At 43.3% G+C, this 5,673-nt stretch overlaps 1 pseudogene; it reads left to right on the top strand.

The window, feature by feature from the left end:
- Positions 1-1,607: 1,607 nt before the first annotated feature.
- On the top strand, positions 1,608-2,564 carry Npm1-ps10 (nucleophosmin 1, pseudogene 10; annotated as a pseudogene).
- Positions 2,565-5,673: the final 3,109 nt, after the last annotated feature.

The raw sequence follows: 5,673 nt of genomic DNA, 5'->3' as shown, positions 1-5,673 counted from the left end.
GGACATTGCAGATCACCTAATATGAGAGGCATAAAAGTCTTGTCCAGTATGTCCCCAGTTCCTAACAGAGCTTGACACGTCAGGCACTAAATAACCAGGTATTTATGGGATGCCAACAGCCCCTAAATTAAGTAGAATTAGAGATTATTATTCTTAATCTACCGTTTAGCATTTCTTTACTGTAGATTTCATGAAGCAGGTTCAGAAGATGAAATCGTATATTGGAAACCAAATCACAAGTAGCTCTGAATACTTGCATCATGGTTTCTGACTTAAAATATATATCCAGCTAATAACTCACACACATCCGTCTCATGACTGGGACTGAGCCTTTCGCTGCTGAAGCAAGCTGGCTTTCTCTGTCAATCATGTTACAAACTTGCACAAAAAAATTCTGACACTCATTTAAATAATCACAAAATGCTTATATTTTAATTAGGTTTTTAAAGATAAGCTAAGAAACTGCAGTCTTTTTTTTTCTTTATTTTTTTTTTCTTAACCAGGAGTATGAAATTAGCTGTTTGAGTGGGCCATCACTTTTTATTCCTGAGAACAACATGACCAATTTGTTGCTATGGCAACCTAACGCTGGTCAGATTTAATTGTTGGATACACGCAGCAGGAAGGGGAAGGTAAGTGAAAGTCCTTGACTCCTCCTCAGAAAAGCACCGGAAAAGAAGTCAGCAAGGAAAGGCCGTCCTACCACAAGTAGAAAACACGAAGCAGCTCCTCCAGGACATCCGAGTGGAAATGGTAAAATCCACAATAGATGTTCAAAGGCAATGAAAAGGACAAGAAAGATAGATGCAGACAAGGTTACCATCCACCTGATGGAAATAATACGAGACAAAACGATAATGGAACAATATATACAAAGACCCCTTTAGTTAAAATAGCCTTCAAATGTACAGATAATGAGATTCAGGAATACTAAAGTGGAACAAATCCGTCCCTCATAGAGCTGTGCTACAAAACAAGCACACATGGCTGTTTACTTGAAGTATATGCACACGGGTGCTGGTCGGTTGAAGAGGGGTGGTGCCAACCGAAAATTTGGGTAGCAGATAAAGCCGAGAGGAGGGGACAGTAAACTGGGCGATCCACATAGGGAAATTAAAAGGTTCCTTCCTTTGACAGACATTTAACCACTTAAAATTAGAGAAAATTTTACAATAAACACGCTGAAAGAAAGCTTGCTTCTGCTGCTTTTGGATAGTTGTGACTAGGAGATCTGAGGGAAGGGTTTAACTCAGTCTCAATCTGCCATGGGGGAGAGCAGGCAGAGCAGACTTCCTCACCTCATGGCTACAAGGAAACAGACACAAGGGAGCACAGGGAAGACGAAGCAAGGTAGCACCCCGAGCTTCCTTGGCGTGATTTCGTCCTGCGCCTCTGTTCTGTGGAACAGTAGGCACTTGTTTTCTATCCGGCTTCTCTCGGGTTGGGGATTTAGCTCAGTGGTAGAGCGCTTGCCTAGGAAGCGCAAGGCCCTGGGTTCGGTCCCCAGCCCCAGAAAAAACAAAACAAAACAAACAAAAAAAAACATCATTCATACACCTATCCAGCTTCTCTCACACCGACCTGTGCGACCCCACCTCACTGAAGACTCGATGGACATGAGCCCTCCTAGGCCTCAGAACTACCTTGTCAGTTGCGAACTAAAGGCTGACAAAGACTACCCCTTTAAAGTGGGTAAGGATGAAAATGAGCACCGGTTATCATTAAGGACGGTCAGTTTTGGAGCAGGGGTGAAAGATGAGTTGCACGTCCACATTGTAGAGGCAGAGACAATGAACTACGAAGGCAGTCCAATTAAAGTACCACTGACAACTTTGAAAATGTCTGTACAGCCAGCAGATTTGGGGGCTTCCAAATCACACCACCTGTGGTCTTAAGGGCCTGAAGGTTGAAGTGTGGTTCAGGGCCTGCGCATATTAGTGGACAGCACCTAGTAGCTGTAGAGGAAGATGCAGGGTCAGAAGATGACGACGAGGAAGATGTAAAACTGTTAGGCTTGTCTGGAAAGAAATCTGCTCCTGGAGGTGGTAACAAGATTCCGCAGAGAAAAGTAAAACTTGGTGAAGATGAAGAGGATGATGATGATGATGATGATGACGACGACGATTTTGATGAAGAGGAAACTGAAGAAGAGGTTCCAGTGAAGAAATCTATATGAGATAGCCCAGCCAAAAATGGACAAAAATCAAACCAAAATGACAAAGATTTAAAACCATCAACAACAGGATCAAAGGGTCAAGAGTCCTTCAAAAAACAAAACAAAACAAAACAAAACAAAACAAAACAAAACAAAACCAGGAAAAAACTCCCAAAACACCTAAAGGACCTAGTTCTGTAGAAGACATCAAGGCAAAAATGCAAACAAGTATAGAAAAAGGTGGTTCTTTTCCCAAAGTGGGAGCCAAGTTCATCAATTATGTGAAGAATTGTTTCTGAATGACTGACCAGGAGGCTATTCAAGATCTCTGGCAGTGGGGGAAGTCCTTTAAGAAAATAGTTTAAACAGTTTGAAATATTCTGTCTTACTTCATTTCTGTAATAGTTGATATCTGGCTGTCCTTTTTATAATGCAAAGTGAGAACTTTCCCTACTGTGTTTAATAAATATTGTCCAGGTTCAATTGCCAAGAATGTGTTGTCTAACATTAATCCTTTTCCAGGATGGAACTCCACCTTTACTTGGTTTTACCTATATATGGAATGCTATGATAGGACATAGTAATAGTGGTGGTCAGATGTGGGAATGATAGGGAGACAAAAATATACATGTGAAATAAACTCAGTATTCTAATAAAGTAAACAATCAAACTAAAAGATAGCACCTTGAGAGACAGGCTGGCACTGCCCTACTTTCAAACCTAGACCCCACCCCTTCTCACCTAGGCCCCATCTCTTCTCATCTAGGCCCCACCCCCTCACCTAGGCCCCACTCCTTCTCATCTAGGCCCCACCCCTTCTCACCTAGGCCCCACCCCTTCTCACCTAGGCCCCACCCTTCTCACCTAGGCCCCACCCTTCTCAACTAAATCTTCTTCTTACCTAGTCCACACCCCTTCTATCTATCACTATCTTTAATAATGTCATTGTTTTTATGAATCCATTATAGATAAATCCACCCAATAGATCGGTGCCTATCTGATGTAGAGGTGCAGTTCGCTAAACTCCTAGGTAGCCCCCACCTCACTCCCCGTATTGTGCTTCATTTATTCCAGAACAGCATAAGCTCTGCCCCCAGCTGATCTTTTTTTTAATTGGATATTTTATGTATTTTCATTTCAAATGTTAGCCCCTTTCCAGGTTCCCCCTCCCCCTGCTTCTATGAGGATGTTCTCCCTACCTCCCACCCACCCATTCCTACCTCACCACCCTGACATTTCCCTACACTGGGGAAACAAGCCTTCACAGGACCAAGGACCTGATGCCTGACAAGGCCATCCTCTGCTGCATATGCAGCTGGAGCCATGCGTCTGTCTATGTGTACTCTTTGAATGGCGGTTTAGTCCCTAGGAGCTCTGGGGGGTCTGGTTGTTCTTCCTCTGGGGTTGCAAACCTCTTAAGCTCCTTCAGTCCTTCTTAATCTAAACAAGTTGACAACCAAGATGACTGGCAGCTCTTTGTTTGAGACAGGGTTTCTCTGTGTAGTCCTGGCTGTTCTGGAACTCCCCTGGTAAACCAGGCTGGCCTTGAACTTAGAGATCTGCCTGCCTCTCCCTTCTGAGTGCTAATATTAAAGGTGCGCACCATATAACTCTTCCTACTGTTATGAAGAGATATATCCCTTTAAAATAGCTTGTGGTAAATGAAAGATTCACAAATTAACAACCAGAGATAAAGCAAAGAGTTCAAAATAAAACTTTAGGAGAAGTCTGGGCCAAGTGAACAAGCTCCCGCCCTACATTCCCGTTACAGAGCCGCTTGGCTCCGCCTTTTGCCTCGAGATGGGTTGGGATCCTTGAAGACCAACCGTGAACCGAAATAAAACTTCCTTGCTTATTTCTGCCAGGTGTTTTGGCCAGGACAACACAAGTAAAAAACGGTGTAACTATTTTTGTCGGGCATTGTAAGCGTGCATTTCCTCGGTCGTGTGCTTCCACAGGTGGTACGAGCATTGGTCAGTCGTGTCTTCGTGATGGGTCTGCTTAACTCTTCTGACGCCATTAAACGGCTTGCACATCCTCTTTCAAACTGTAAGTGTTTGTGTATATCCTGCACACAAGCTCTTTGTCAAATGCACCCTTTCAGTGTTGTCCGCTTTGGTCTTCTTACTTTAACACTAGTATCTTTTGAAGATCAGGTTTCCCTTCTATGAAGTTTTCTTTCAGTTTGTGCTTGTTGTGTTTTATATGAGAAGCTTTTGGTTGTAATGTCTTTTCCTATGCTTCTGCCATGGTTTATATACACTTGACCCCGGGAGTAGCACTATTAGAAGGTGTGGCCCTGTTGGAGTAGGTGTGTCACTCTGAGCGTGGTCTTTAAGACCCTAGTCCCAGCTGCCTGGAAGTCAGTATTCTGCTAGCAGCCTTCAGAGGAAGGTGTAGCACTCTCAGCTCCTCCTGCACTATGTTTGCCTGGATGCTGCCACGTTCCCACTTTGATGGTAATGGACTGGACCTCCTAATCTGTAAGCCAGCCACAATGAAATGTTGTCCTTGCTGGTGGTGTCTGTTTACAGCAGTAATACCCTAACTAAGGCAGATTCCTTCTCAGTGTTTTACAGTTTTCGATTTTAGTTTTATGTGAGTTAACCTTTGAATATGATGTAAGGTAAAGGCTGGCCCTGCGCCGTGCACTAGGCAGCTGGTCCTGCACCATGTACTAGGCAGCTGGTCCTGCACCATGCACTAGGCAGCTGGTCCTGCACCATGCACTAGGCAGCTGGTCCTGCACCATGCACTAGGCAGCTGGTCCTGCACCATGCACTAGGCAGCCGGTCCTGCACCATGCACTAGGCAGCTGGTCCTGCATCAGGCAAGAGCCAGCCATTCCCACACCATGCACCACTAGAAAACCATTCTTCTCTCCTTTAAGTGCCTTGGACTTAATAGAGTCAGTGACTGTGTATTCATTGGAACTGTTTGCGAGTTTTCTAGGTTCTTTCGTTGGACCAAACATTTATACTTAGAATAATTTTATTCTGTCTTTATTACTGTAGATTTATAGTAAGTTTGGAGCCAAGTACTCTTCACTCTCTAACTTAAATTTTCAAAATTATTTTCCGACCTTTACATTTTAAAGTAATTATTAAGTCACTCTGTTAATCTGTAAGGAAATTCTGTTTGAGTTCTGAATTGAATTTACATTGGCTCTGCAGGTAAATTTGATCCAATCTGTCTCTAAACACCCAATAATGTCTTCTGTTTTAAGAGGTATTACATTTGGAATTTTAATTACCAAGTTTTATTTACAAGCAGACAGAAAAACAATTTCTTTCATAATGGTAATAATCTTGCTGTTTGCAAAGACTCTGATTATTCATGCAGAATATTTATTTTATTGTTAACCTCTTTACTTTGTGTTTTGGAGATAGGGTTTCTCTGTGCAGCCCTGGCTGTCTTAGGACTCACTCTGTGGACCGGGCTGGGCTTAGACTCCGTGATCTGCCTGCCTCTGTCCCCTAAGTGCTAGGAATTAAAAGCACGCACCGCCGCCACCGGAT

The sequence above is a fragment of the Rattus norvegicus genome, chromosome 2 (genome assembly GCF_021556685.1).
Source record: "Rattus norvegicus strain SHRSP/BbbUtx chromosome 2, alternate assembly SHRSP_T2T, whole genome shotgun sequence".
Lineage (NCBI taxonomy): Eukaryota > Metazoa > Chordata > Mammalia > Rodentia > Muridae > Rattus > Rattus norvegicus.
This window is presented reverse-complemented; position numbering and strand designations above follow the sequence as displayed.